Raw genomic sequence first — 15,866 nt, forward strand, 5'->3', positions numbered from 1 at the left:
CAGACGATCACTAACACGTATCTGAGTCTGTTGCATGGAGGCATTTCTATGAAGTCAATCTGCATCCTATTGAAAGGCCCCCCAGACCTTCCTATGTGACTCAAGGTAACTGGTGTTCTCTTTCCCACATTTAGTTGCTGACAGATCATACATCGCTGACACACTGTTTCTGCCGCTACTCTAAACTTAGGATTGAACCACGTTTGTCTGAATACTCTCACCATAGCATCTCTCCCTATATGTGCTGATCCATGCAATTTCCTTGCCATTGGACTAACAAGCTCATTTGGTAATACTGCTCTTCCGTCGGCAGAAACCCAGAAATTCATCTCACTTTTTTCACACCCTGCTGTTTCCCAGCTCTTTTTCTCATCAATAGGTGCATTTTCCTGTACAACTCTCAATTCATCCCATGTATCTACAGTGTCTAACAACATGGTCAATTCAGTTCTTTCCTGGATTCCCCCCACTTTTGCATCAGTGTGAGAATATCCCTGCTCTGCGCAATAACGCGCTACTTCATCTGCGTATTTGTTTCCTAGTGATACAAAATCCACATTTTTTGTATGCGCTACACATTTGACCACAGCTATGGCCATAGGTTTTTGCAAAGCCTCTAACAGTAGTTTCACGAATTCTCCATTCCTAATGGGAGAACCCGAGGAGGTCATGTAACCTCTTTGAGACCATAACTGCCCGTAATCATGAACTACGCCAAAACCATATTGGCTATCGGTGTATATAGTGACTCGAAGTCTGTCGCCTGCTAGGCAAGCACGAGTCAAAGCCACAATTTCAGCTACCTGTGCGGAGTGTACTCCTTCCAGGCAAGCGGCTTCTATAACTCTGGTAATCGTGCATACTGCATAAGCGGCTCTCAGCTGACCGGCATCGTTTCTTACGCATGAACCATCGACGAAGAGAATTTCATCTGGGTCTGTCAATGGCTCATCTACGATATCAGGTCTCGGTTTGGTACATAGTTCAGTCACATCGAGGCAGTCATGCTCTGTACAAATTTCATCGTCCACTTCATTCGGAAGTGGCATCAAGGTTGCAGGATTCAAGACAGAGCATCTCTTTAGGGTTACATTCTCGGCAGCCAATATAACCTGCTCGTAGCGTGTAAGCCTGCTATTCGTCAGATGCTGAGTCTTAGTCCTGGTCATTAACAGTTCTACAGAATGTGGTACATATACTTCTAACTGGTGACCCATAACTACGCTTTCAGATCGTTCAATGCTGACACCCGTTGCAGCTACGGATTTGAGACATCCGGGCAACGCTGCGGCTACTGGATCTAATGTAGCCGAAAAGTACGCCACTGGCCTGCGCGCATCTCCGTGGACCTGTGCTAATACCGCTAACGCGCATCCCTCTCTCTCGCAGCAGTAAAGCAAAAAAGGTTTAGTGTAATCTGGCATTCCCAAAGCCGGGGCACGACATAAGTCCTCCCTCAGCTGTAAAAACGCCATCAAACAATTTTTGTCCCATGGTACCGGATCACTTACTCCTTTGTGCGTCAGTTGCAATAACGGTTTAGCCTTCAGTGAAAAGTTTGCTATCCACTGTCGACAATAACCGACCATGCCTAGAAACATCCTGACTTCTCTTTGTGTCGTAGGCGCGTTCATTTTCATAATCGCCTCTATTCTGTCTGGAGACACCTTCCGCTTTCCCTTTTCAATCCTGTGGCCTAAGTATTGCACCTCAGTCTTACAATATTGCAATTTACTTGGAGACACCTTGTGTCCATTCTCGGCCAAGTGATTTAACAAGGTGATGGTGTCTTCTCTGCAAGTTTCCTCAGTTTCTGACGCAACTAGGAGGTCGTCTATGTACTGGACCAGAACTGAATTCTTGGGCAGTACCAGACTCTCAAGATTTCGTTTCAATAACTGGTTAAAGATCGATGGGCTCTCTGTATACCCCTGAGGGATACGACACCATGTTAAGACTCGATCTTCCAGCTTGAAAGCGAAAAGATACTGGCTCTCCTCATCTAACGGTATCGAAAAGAAAGCCTGACACAAATCTATCACGGTAAACCATTCAGCTTGGAATGGTATCTGAAATAATATCACTGATGGATTCGGTACCACTGGACAACATGAGACAACAATGTTATTAATCTTTCGAAGATCCTGCACTATTCTGTATTTTCCACTAGGCTTCTGCAAACCCATGATCGGGGAGTTACATGGACTTCCCACGATCTCCTTCAGAATTCCCTGCTTAATCATGGATTCGATCACAGGCTTGATCCCTGCAATTGTCTCTGGCGTTAGCTTATACTGTGGCGTTCTTGGATACTCAGCATGGGGTCTTACCAAGATTTTTACCGGTTCCACTCCTTTGATCAGTCCTATTTCTTCCCCAGTAAAATCCCATACCTCAGCTGAGACTTTCTCCCTCAAGTCCTGCGGAAGCTCCTCCACTGTTAAGGTAGGATATAGTTCCACACACTCTTTTGAGTTTACTACTTTAAAATCAGCATCCTCATCCTTGGTCTGTACTTCTACTCCCTCTGGTGTGCAATGTATCGTGCAATTCAGTTTGCACAGCAAATCTCTCCCTAATAAGCACACAGGACTAGAATCGCAAATCACAAACTGATGTTCGTCACTGTAATTCCCTATCCTTACTGACACTGGTTCGGTCAAGGGATTTGTCATCCTTTTATTCGCGACTCCTACCACCTGAATTGTTTCTCCTGATATTGGCAGACCTGGGACCACCGCAGATCTTAATGTGGATCGAGTGGCCCCCGTATCTACCAAGAAGGTTGTAGGACATCCCGCTATTTCAGCCTCTACGTATGGTCCTCTCTGATCTACTTCCAAAGCGGCTCCTAGCGTACAATCTTCCTCTCTATTCGCCCGCTGCCCTGTAAGAGGATCAACGTAGTAGCATTCCTCTCCTCCTACAAACAATGGCATCTGTCTGTAGGTTTTCCCTCCGTTTGAGATGCGAGGTGGTTGAGGAAACGGGGCTCGAGGAGTCTGAGTCCCTCCTTTGACAAACTTGCCCTTCGGGACTGTGGCTCCCTTAACCACGTTATTCTGAACCTCTTCCTCCTCCTGTTCAAGATCCCCTGACTCAACATTGTAAGGACACTCGCGTCGCCAGTGTCCCACCTCGTTACACTGATGGCATCTCGTCGTCTTTTTCAGTGTCGCGATGTCCATTCTCAGTCTCGGTCTTTCTCCCTCATCTCTGCTTTGATTATTCTGTTTCTTTGCCTGCGTTCCTGTTCCCTGCTGCCGCGGTTTATCCTTTCCAGCAGCTTGCATTTGCACTAGCATTAACTTTTCTTTAAGCTTCTTTGCCTTAGAGTCTATCTCGTCACTACAGTACCTTGCATACCTCAGAATTTCATCCAAAGGCTTATTCTGCCAACAGATCAGATGCTGCTGGATCATTAGACATATTTCTGGTCTTAATCCGAGGACAAACTTCGAAACAAACTGTCCTATGTCCTTGGGATCCATCACATCTAACCCGCTGTACTGCTTGAATGCTTTCAGTAATCTCTCATAGAACTCATGAACTGTCTCTTTCGGCTCCTGAGTAGTTCGATCTATCTTTACCCAGTCTATGTCTTGCACCGGCACTTTCTCTTTTAGCCATGTTATTACTCTCTCGTAATTTTCCATGACTCTGCCTGATGGACCATTCGTCCGGGTATCTCTCGGAGGCTCGCAAGTAGGCCATCCAACACTGAGCTTGCACGCCGTCCACAAATCTCCGGGTACTACGATATCGAACAGTGTGTTCAAATCGATCCACAGTACCTTCGAGATCTTCACGAATCTCTCTACCTGCTTGTACCACTCGACGGGATTATCTCTAAGCTTTGGGAAAGAATTGGTAAATGCCGCCAAATCCCCCCTACTCCAGGGCACATGAACGTAGCTTCCATTCGCGATTTCTCGCAAAGGGAAGGCTTCCATTCGCATCAAGTCTGCGTCCTGGGACTTCTCAATCACACTCCGTCTAACGGAGCCCTTTCTGGACCATCTTTCCTCCCATCTATCTAGTTCTCTCCATATTCTGATACTTACGATCAATTCCCTTATGTGTACCTTCAGCGCGATCGTTCTACGGTCATCCAAGTCCTGATCCGTGCAAGTTAGCCTATGGTTACTCTGTAAAGCTTTAGTTCGTGACAGGTCTACCATGTACCTATTTGCTAAATTAGATAAGTTCTCATGAGCTGACCTCGCCCTCCGAGTAATATCTTTGGATAAGAACAGTATCTCATCTGGTGTATACGAAGCTAATCTCTCTAATGAAACTGTACCATCAATCAATTCATCCAGATCTGTCTTCAAACTCATCACGTCAAGCCGTTTTGCTTTTATTTCCGCTTTTAGCATCTCAGTTCTATGTTCTTCTCTCATGTCCCTCTCACCTCCACTATGCGCCCTACGCCTGAGCACAGGTGAGTTATGAGGGATCTTCCTTTCTTCTCTTCGTTCCCACCCCTCTAGATCCCAAGCCTTTCCATCTTCGCGTGGGGTATGGTGGAATAATGCTCCGTCCCCCAACCCTATGTTCCGATTTTTCGGCTCGGTTTCTCCAGATGTGGGATAGGATCCACCGTTCGGTTCTAACCCATCATAACTTGCTTGTTGTCTGGTGTCGCTTAATAAACGATAGGTTCCGTCACGACCCTCCATGTTCCCGTGATCTCTTTCGCGATCACCGGATGGATGGCGAGACGTTTCGCAACTTCCTATGTTCTCCTGACTCCGTCCACTATCACCGGATGCATGTCGAGACGCTTCGCGACTCTCCATGTTCCCGTGACTCCAATGTCTCACATTCTCACCTGGGGCATGATGTGTGCACCTAAAGGTATTCTGGTACTCCTGTGTCCTACGTTCCCCTTCACTGAAGGTGACGCGAGGCACTTCGCCAAACCCTGCACTTCTGTCTTCGCCCGTTAGCCTATCGCTGTTATCGGTAGGATAAATATCTCTTCTGCTCTCTTGGCTGCCTTTCTCCCACTCGGGGCTGCTTTCGCCCGCTCCACAATGAGAGAGAATCCTGCTCCCCTGCTCTCTCCACTCGGATCCCGTTTCTAAACTTTTATTCCGAGCCTCTTCGGCAGCGTCCCATTCTCTCAGGTATTCCCTTAATTCCTTATGGGTTTTCGGTTTAGGACCCCTCAAATCCATTGATCCTCTTCGACCTCCCTGTTCTACCCTGGGTCCTGTTGCGGAATCTAATGGGGTACTCCGACTTATTGGTGCTCGTATTTGCCTGTGGGGATTCATTTTGGCCTTCCTATTCTCCCCTTCTGTTCTTTCATTGTCCCATCGTGCCTGTTCCTCCTGCTGGACCCCTTCCGGGTTGTAGATTGACACAATAGGGCCTATGGTGACCGGGACTTGCAAAGCATCCGGCATTTGATATGACCTAGCGCATTGCGTCTCCGGCACCTTCTGGACCACAAATCTTCCCACTACTCTCTGTTCAGAACTAGTTTGGGGTATTCCCTCAGTCCTATTAACGTCCCATTCTGTTACCGGGATCGACTTATACTCCCCCCACCTAGCTCCGTCCGTTTGCGGTAATATGGGGCTCGCAAGTTCCCCGCTATATGGAGGTGGTCTGTCTATCAATAGCCTCTCTATCAGATCCTCCTCCAACTCGCTTTCCTCATCTTCCTGTTCTATAGGTTTCCGTTCCCCCGTAACTTCCAACATCGGGTACAGTTTATCTGCTTCTATCTTTTGCACCCTCCATTTCTTTGCTTCATCGTCCCATTTAGCATCCTGTACTGCTTTTACCGATCTTCTCACTCTTTCTTGTCGCCTCTTTACGCCCCTTTCGTGTGCTGTTCTAAACCACACACCAAGAGCTTCAAATTGTGTTGGCCTCGGTAAAGGTCTTATTGACAGCATCGTCGCCTTCAATTGGTTCAACACTTCTAATTTAAACGTTCCAAATCTTGGAAACGCCAGTTCTTTTTGCCCTTCAGTTAGCCTGTGCCACTCGGAAATCCATAATATCGAGTGTAAGCCTACATTTACTGCCATATGATATGCTGGTGTGCCTTTTGGTGGAGCTTCTTCTCCGACACATACATTTTTCCTTTTTCTTTTAAAGATTTTTCCTAAACCCTTAAAACACTTCATTTTGATCACGTACGATATTTCTTACTTATTTGCGTCTTGCTAACAACCACCAATCCCTGTATGACTCTCGCTAATCAGCCTATCTCAGCACAGTTCTATGCTAATTGACCAACCTCAGCACGGCTCTACGCTGACGTCACTTGTCTCTTCAGCAGCTTCCCTCGTTTCTCAACTCGTTCACGATGTCACATGCGTTTTCATTCATACCTTGAAAAATGACTACTTCCGTCCAAGCGATCACTTCTCTCTCTGACTGTACGGCCACAGTCTAACTGTAATTGCTACCCCAACTGGCACAGCGTCTTTCTTTTTACGGTCGGACACTTGCCTCCACTGATAGGTTACTTACACACAGTAAACGTACGACCAGCGTCCGCTACTCATTTGCTCACACGTACGCTCCCCCTATCATCGGTCTGTCGAGAAATCAATGGTACCTCATGACCCCCTCTCAATGGTAGACAAATTACTCTGGGTGTTCAATACACCCGAACCACTTAAGTCCTCTGGACATAAGATTTCATCCGGTTGCGCGCGCTCACAACCTTCCCACAATCATACTACAAGCATTCAACTCCGCTTGACATTACAACACAGGAACAACGTTAAACACCGCAATCTTACAACGCATGACCCTTATACTCACTCTTGACTGATTCTGTTGCTTTTCTCTCGACGCACCATCAACACCGTCTTCGGCTGCAATTCTTCTTCTGGTCGACGATGACTAGGGACCTTGGGGTAAACTAACCTGGCCTAGGTCGTCTTCCTCAAGAAGATAACCATCCTCTGCTACCAACTGCGGGGAATGAGATTTCGATATCAACTTATGATTGTGATAAATTTAATAAAGAATCCCATTCATCTGTTTGGACCGCTCGTATCTGTCATTGAGGAAAGGACCACCCTCGCATTTGTTAGATAAACCCCATTAACTGACGCCACTCTGAAGAACCACTTACAACTGATAGAGTTTAAGTGTTTTATATAGAATTAATTTGAATGCGATACAATCCACTCAGGATAAAATCTCCAAATATACAAAATACAAATCGGTTACAATATCAGCCACTTAAGCTTCGGTGTGAAGTGGTTTCTTCCGCGTCATCTGCAGTAAGATAAAGAAATCATCAAATTAATCTATCCCTATTCTATGCTATGTGACAACCCTACTTCGCAAGTTTCTTCCCTAAAAAGGTGCCAGCAGTTTGACTCCCACAGAAGTTCAAACTCTCTTAGCCTCTAAAGGAATCCTTAAGTTTCAGAAGCAGTACCCTATCTGCCTACCCATTCGATCTCTCTAAGGGTCCTCGGCCTACTGCTCCCTTGCGCTCTGATATCTCAGCGCATCTGCTCAATGCATCTACCTTCGCGCTGGCTCTGAGCAATTCGTCTCGCTGTTCCTAATCTCCCAATTGCTCATCGCTAATGGTTCTATTCTCACTAATGATTCTGCTGTCCTCCCCGGGGTGCTGTCCCTAATATACACAATCACAGTGTGGGTAGAACGCCCCTTGACGCCCACCTCGGACTTTCCCCGATGATATCAGCTTCTAGCTTCGTCCATTGCTTCATCTCTTTCGTCGTCCGTTAAGTTGACCTTTCTTCTTTAGATGTCATCTTCATCTTCTTATTGGTGACTTCATTCAAATTTACAATTGACATTTCAGAGCACAAGTCAACATCGTCAACAGAACTTTAAACTACGACTGTGATGTTGACCCTTCTAGGTCCTGTGAATGGACTTCTCAAAACAAGTTTCGAATTCTTAACGCTTCTCATCACGTTCAGGTCATAAACCTTGTCCAGCGTTGTCACCTTAAATCTAACAAGTGCTAGACTTCTTGGCTCTCACGTCCACATCAAGCTATTTACGACTCCTGTAAGTCCGCTAAATTATATACATCGGACTGTGCTCCTGCTAACCCTTGGTCAGTCTGGTTAGAATCACAAATGACCTAAACCTTTCTAACATTCCTACAAAAAGTCTTCTACACAGTACAACCTTTAACACACATTTATATATTCGTTTTTAGCAAAAGTCTTGATTATACTCGAATACAATTTACATAGAATATAACTACGTAGAGTATAACTTTATATTCTCATTCGCTATCTCGTGTTATATATGTTCTACACATTTCCTTACGTTTCATTTATCGCTGCTTCTCCACTTAAAGATTCACACGTACATGAATTCTACTTTGCACGTTCTACATTTCGTAAACATTTCTACACATTTCTACATCAGCCCACTACGTATACGGGCCTTCTAAATCTAACACATATTCTAAAGTGAATACAGTTACATTTCCTATATTACTTTAGATTATTGGTTATCTATATGCTATAAGTGTCACTTCACATTACGATATACATTTCATTCCTACGTTATTCAATGTGCTTGTAAATATGCCCTATACATACTTTTCATTCAAATTTGCGCTCTCTCAAGAGTGATTGTTTAATGGAGATTCTGTCCCTTCAAACTTGTTGTAAACCGTAGTGATGGGGAAAGGGGAGAATTAACAACTACAAAAAAAAAGTTAACTGGCTGTCCTGCCACATCGCTGCATCGCAACGTTTCTCCCCCTCACCAGCACAGACTTCCAGATTCCCCTGCAGCCAATCCTGACGCTGCTCTCATTCATGAGTGCAGCGCCAGGATTGGCATAGGCGCCATTGATTTGCGCTTTCAAGGAGACTGGGAGCCTGTGACTGATGTCTCCAACCCAGCAATGCAGTTGGGGTTGAAAAGAGCTTCAGTATGCATGACACTTTGGCCGACCTGAGACAGCCAGCCAAACTGTCATGCTCACTGATCAAAGTGCCCACCATTCTCCCTCCGCGACTCCCCCCTTGATGGCCCCATTTGCAGCCGGTATGACTCGCAGGTGAGGTGCAGGGGGACGCGCAGAAAGGGGGGTTAATTAAAAAACAACAGTACCTTTGTCTCCCATTCCGTATTGCTTCTCCTCTCACTGCTCCACACAGGAAGCCAATCACAATGCTGCAATGGCAGGGTTGTGATTGGCTGGGATGCCGACCTCACAGGCATCTATGGGGAGACCGTTTTCTCCATGGGAGAGTGCCTATGACTGGTTTGGTCAGCCCTGGCATTCATACTACCATGTTATGTTTCTGCTTCTCGCACTGCTAGAAAGCAGTGGGGCGACGCTCCTCCGCCCACGTGGAGGAGCCGTCCCTGAATAGCCTCAGCCCCAAGACTTGTTTGGGAGAGAAAAATAAAATTATAATAAATCTGGTTTATTATCATGTTATTTTTTAATTTTTGCAGCTGCTGGCAGAGGGTGATGCTCCTCCACCATAGTGGAGGAGCCGCCGCTGGACAGGGCCACTGGATTTATGTGCAGGGAAGGACCAAATTATTCTTCAGGATTGACTCAATTATGCAACAAGAAAAGGTGTAGGAAATGCCTATGTTTGTGTAGTCACCTCCAAGTTTTTCAACTAATACTGCTGATGTTCTTTTCTGAGAATGCACTAAGGCCTGCTAACCAGACCTCATTACCAGTGCCCTGACCCTAAAAGTACATGTTAGCATGGTGCTAAGGCCATATAGGTTACAAGAGTACCCCAGGATTTGCAGCACTGATTGTTGCACCCTGGATGTCCACCAAGTGAAACGAGTTCCCAGTCTGCCATTGCAGACTTGTAGAGCAGTCCTGCACTCTAGTCTGGCTTTGCCTTTGAGAGCAATATCGAGGGCACAATTCCCCTGTACATGTGTGTAAGTCACTCATTTGGCAGGCATACTGAGTCCTAAAGGCAGGGTGCAATATATGAAACAGGAAGGACATGTTCTTTACATGATTGAGGGTAAATCCCTAGGCAGTCAAAGGTCACAGACAATCAACGACTCATATCAGAAACATGCATGATATATGATTTATAATAGAGATGTATACCCCTCTACATGCATATAAATATCCCTTCTTCATTAGCGTTCCCCTAATGCCACTGACATATATATATACATATTGCTATATATATTGTTTCAGAATTGTGACTGTTTTTATATATTTGGATTGAATATATTGGAGAGAATTAAATCCATTGGATGCATCACGTTTAGCTACATTATCACACTGCCATATTGTTTTATTTTCAACAAGACATAGAGACTCTATACAGTTTCTTGATCATTACATTGCTGTCTATTCTGTATCACTCTTTTAAATCGGTGTGTTACATGCACATAGATCATACATCACCAGCGTTCAACTCAAGAGGCATGTACATCGATATTTCCTCTATCAGGTTTAATCATCACCCTATATTTATCAGCTACAATTAGAAATCCAATCAGTGCAACTTTTGTGCATAACAATATCCAATTAATTTGTTGACTTGAACATATCATTTCTTCTATTGGTAAATGACCTATACCATTGCCTGTCAATGTATCATCACCTTCAGAAAATACAGTGAGCGGTCGGATCTTTATTAGTCTATTCCTCACCATTATTCCTTCACGGTCCACAGATACATTTCGAGACTCATCACACAGCATGTCATTATCTAGAGAACTTGTTCATTACCAATTTTATAAACACTACATCTTTCCTCACAGTTTTTTTATCTTGCCTGGTGATGGTAAAGTTACACTCTTCTTCAATTCTTACTTCACTTTAGTTCTTTGCTTATTATCTTTACAGCATTAATTTCTGTAATGTTGTATTTTAACTTAAAGTTCAGGTGAAGTCATAGCGGATTTATGTATTAGGTTAAAGTGGAAACTCATTGTATTTTATATGGTTTTATTTCACTCTGTAGAAATACCTTGTGGCTTTCCTGATGAAGGCGCAGAGTTGCGCCGAAACGCGCATAGAAGATCCATCACACAGCCACTATATTTTTTGATTATCTTTTTGTCTTCATTGCATTAAGCAGTGTATCATTCTGTGACTGTTTAGTTTTGTTATTCCACATTAATTTGATTGTGTTAGTTTGTTCATTTATTGGTGTGCGTGTTGTCTTTTGAAAAAATTATGGTGTGTAAATTCTATGTCAATTATGTTCACAATCAGTTTTAGATATGACTATCATTCAGAATTTGTTTTTAACCATTTTTTATTAAAGAAATGAATTATTAAATTATCAATTTTTAGTCTACACTGAGTTCAATTTATAATGAATGTTTCTGATATGGGTCGTTGATTGTCTGTGGCCTAGGGATTTACCCTCAATTGTGGTATTGCCCTGCCCTAGGAATCTTATACATTCACAGGGGGTCCTCGTTATTTACATTGCATGTACTTTACATGTCCTGACAGTAAAATATGCAAAACTACTGTTTTCCCTGTGGAAAGTTTTGGATGCTGACCCCTCAGCCAAAGTGGACCCTCCAGGTTATCAAAAACCTTATTACATAAAACCCAACTTGTATCTCAAGCTGAAATTAATGCAATTGTTATAGTGTGCCGCTTTAGCAAAGCTGCCACTTTGTTGCCCTTAAAACTCCTGTGCAAAGCCAGGGACACATGGAGCATGCTCCATGAGACAGCTTTCTGACCTCCTGGGGAGACATGGAGAGATGTACTGACGAGTTTCAGGAAGGAGAACAATAAGGAATTGCAGGTCAGGAATGTTTCACCTCCCTCCTGCAGGAAGTGCCTTGGGTGTTAGTTAAAAACAAACAGACTTCAAAGGTAAAGATGCCTTTGAAGGGCAGATGTGTAACATCAGGAGGGGGGCTGCCCAATTGTTGAGGTATGCAGGCTGTCACGAGAGGCAGAGAGGGAAAACGAGTTGTCACACCGTTTTCCCTAGGTGCGTGCAGCTTTGAGGTATCTACACGCCTGGGGTGGGCTAGGGAGGTCTGATCACCAAAAGAAGGATCTTGTTATCTTGAGAAGGGCCAAATGGAGCATCCTGGGATAACCAGATGCTGCACTCCACAGGAAGTAGTCACCAGGATGGAGGAAACCTGGTACCCAATGGCCACCAACCGCATCCTGCCCTGAGGGCACTTTCTGAGCATTAAGAGGGCACTCCTGGCACCCAGACCTCAAATCTCAAACAACTTGGAAGAAGGACGTCCCTGCTGCACTGAGGGACCAGCAAAAGGAGGCTGCACCGTTGAAGACTTTACCTGGTGCACCGGTTGGCTAGCAATGGAAAGCTGTATCCAGAGTCCAGTCAAGTGAAGAGAACTCCAAAGACCAGCTGGCTGCCCTCCCGATTGCAGCACAGGTACACAACAATTAAAGAAGTCTGCGGAGCTCAAGTGGCAGCCAAAAGAGTTCACGCAACTACCACCGCTGCCATGCAGTAGTGGGGACCAAGATCCAATGCAGAGAGTTGCATCTGAGTTTATTGAGACCAGGAGTGCTGTCAGAAAGGTGCTGGGACCCTCAGAACGTGAGTTATCTACCCAGGAAGTATTGACCTCTGAACAATGCGCGACTAGTAGTCCAGTGGCAACTGGAATTCGGGCAGACCGGTGAGGACTTTGTAGGACATCAACCGTGCAATCGGGACCCCCTCAACATTTTCGTGGCCCGAGGAATCCCTGAAGGAAGATCTCTAACAAACAAGTCACATCAACAGTATCCTTAGAGCATCTTCAGCATCCTTTGTCCCTTGAATTAGAACCACTCATTAGGAATCCATTGCAACTCAGATAAAGTACCTGAAAACTCTGATTATTCTGTAAAGCTAAACTATTCTTTAAAATATATATATATATTGATGTTTTGAGAACATCAAGGCCTAAATACCCTTGCATAAATGTTTAGACATCACTGCAACAGGTCTCAGTGATACCAATTCTACATAACCCTATAGAGATAGTACACACAGAACACCACCTCCCCAGAACCCCATACATCCTTGATAACCATGGCCTCGTGTATCTTGCAGATAAGCATCCTCCACTATATCTCAAAACTGTACATTTGTACCTCCATCTTTATTTTTTATTTTTTTTGTAAACTATGTTTTTATTGCAGAGTCATGGAGTATACAAACAATCGTTCCGACATGTTAGCCTCTGGCATCTGCTGTCCACAGATCATAATGGAAACATCACACAGCCATTCAGCCCACAACCTGGAGGTCGGGCGGCGTCAGCCATAAAATGCCAGGGACATTAGGAAGAGGTGGAAAAGAAAACACATGAAAAAGCAATCGTTTGTAGTCGGTATAATGGTCTATCATCCGCATTTCTATGTCCTCTCAGTCATCCTTCCCAACAGTTATACTCTTAAAGGAATCCCCCAACTCCCCCCCCGCCTCCCCTCCGTACTGCTGTTGGTGTGGGCCTTGTTCATGCATAAACATCCATAGTCAGAAAATGCATTCCTAATTGTGCCTCACAGAACTTCTTATGATGATGGTCCCTCACCCTATTCCTCATCTGCAACCAGATGGTCATTGAGCGCTTGCACTAGTCCCTCCCAGGCCCTTGCCATCTCCATGCTCTTTTCATTAGCTGCCCGAGTGGCCTGCTGGAGCCTAATCGTACTTTCATTACGGGCCCACTTCTGTAGTTCATTTGTCCATCTCCTGCTGGACGGGCCCTCCCTCGACTTCCAGTGCCAGGTGATTTCCCTCTGTGCTAAAATGAGGCCCAGGTCAATGAATTTACTAGTGATTTTTGTTTTTGCCGTATGGGGAAACCAAAGCAGCAAACAGTCATATTCCACTTGTCGATCAGTAACTACCCTAAGGAGCTCCCCCACCTCCGACCAGTATTGTCCCAGCACTGGGCAACTCCATAACATGTGGTCTAGTTCCACATCAGGTGCTAAGCATCTAGGGCACGCCGCCCCATGGACCTTGAAGTGTCTCCTAATCCTCCCCGGGGTAAGGTAAGCTCTATGTACAACAAAAAAGTATACCAGCTGAACCCGAGCATTTCTGCTCCCTTTCCAAGTTCTCCTCAGAATGTGGCCCCAAGTTGCGTCCGGTATGGGTTTCCCAATGCTCTCCTCCCACTTCTGTTTCAACACTGTAAGTGGTTCTAGACCCTCATTCAACATTCGGGAATGGAGGCAGGTGACCGCCTTGAATGTGCCCGCCGCCATTACCACGTATTGGCATGCCATAGTCGTGCTGGGCTCCATCTGTCCAGCTTTCCAGTGTTTGCGTATTGCCGTTGTCACGGCCGCATACAGGAGGAAACCACCATCTGGGAGTCCAAAATGTTCCTGCACCGTCCGGAAGGGCAGTAATTCGCCATCAGCATATAGGTCGCCCACCATATGGAGGCCCATGTCCTCCCAATCCATGAGCGGGGACCAGTCCCCACCATGTGGCAGCGCCGTCAACATACCTAGTGGGATTTCGGGAGCATATGGGAGATTCACCCCCGCCCTCTTCTGGCTTCTGTTCCAGCATAAACGCAGGGTCTTTTCCTCCAATGTTAAATCTCGTAACTCAAGTTTCTGCTGCATGATAATATAGGACAGGATGTGTCTTTGTATTCCCCCCTCTGGACTGGACAGGGCCTCGAAACTCCTTTGCTACGTGTTGTGTGAGGATCTATAGCTGCGCTGCCAAGTAATACAGTTTAAAATTAGGAACCGCTAGTCCCCCTTCTGCCTCGGCCTCAGCAGCATATCTAGCGCTACTCTGCGCCTCCCGTGGCTCCACAGAAAATCGGTCGTTAGGGTGCGTAACTCTTTAAAGATCCGTTGTGGGATCCACAGTGGCAGCGTGCAAAAAAAGTAGAGCAGCTGAGGTAAAGCTACCATTTTTAGCAGCGCCGCCCTGCCCTGTACCAAGAGGGGAAGGGTCGCCCAGAACGCCATGCAGCCCTTCAGAGCTCGTATGCAACGCCCTATATTCCCTTCTAGCATATTATCGGCCCCGTGGTAGATGCGGACCCCTAGGTAGGTGAAGCATGAGTGCTCCCAAATGATGCCCTCGGTCAGCCGTGGCCGGGGCATAGTCGCCCGTAACGGGAAAAGGCAGGTTTTACGCCAGTTGACCCGAAGGCCTGATAGCCTCCCAAAGTGCGGTAACATTGCAGTCGCTCCATCCAGGGCCTCAGCCGTGTCCTCCAAGAACACCAGCAAATCATCCGCGTAAAGTGAAATGTATTGCGGGATCCCACCGCACATAATATCAGCATAAGCCCTCCCTGTTCTAGCACTGGTCGCCAGCGGCTCCATCACCAGCGCAAACAGCAACGGTGAGAGTGAACACCCCTGCCTCGTCCCTCTTCGCACCGGGTTGTCGGAGGATATGACCGATCCTAGTCTCACCCTAGCTGTCGCTGAGGAGTAGAGGACTTTCGTCCATTGTCCAAAGAGGTCGCCCAAACCAAACTTCTCCAGCATCTTATCAAGGTACCCCCATTCTAAGCTATCAAAAGCTTTTTCGATATCTATGGACAGCACTGCCGGCATCTGATCGGGGTCCAAGGAACTCTCCAACACCCGCACAAGGCAGCGGATATTGGTTGAAGTGTTCCTAGTTGGGATAAACCCGGCCTGATCGTCATGGACCAGTGTGGTCATATGTGGCAATAGTCTGATAGCCAGAATACGACTCAGAATTTTATAGTCCACCGTTAGCATGGACAACGGCCTATATATGGTCACGTCGCCACTCTCCTTTCCCGGCTTCAACAGTGGAACGATCAGCGCCTCCCTCATCGACTGAGGCAGGTGTCCCAGCTCCAGCGCGTCGGCATAGACCACTAGCAGGCGGGGCGCCAAAACATCAATATATTTAGCGTAAAATTCTACC

This window comes from Lissotriton helveticus, chromosome 3_1, assembly GCF_964261635.1.
Source record: "Lissotriton helveticus chromosome 3_1, aLisHel1.1, whole genome shotgun sequence".
Lineage (NCBI taxonomy): Eukaryota > Metazoa > Chordata > Amphibia > Caudata > Salamandridae > Lissotriton > Lissotriton helveticus.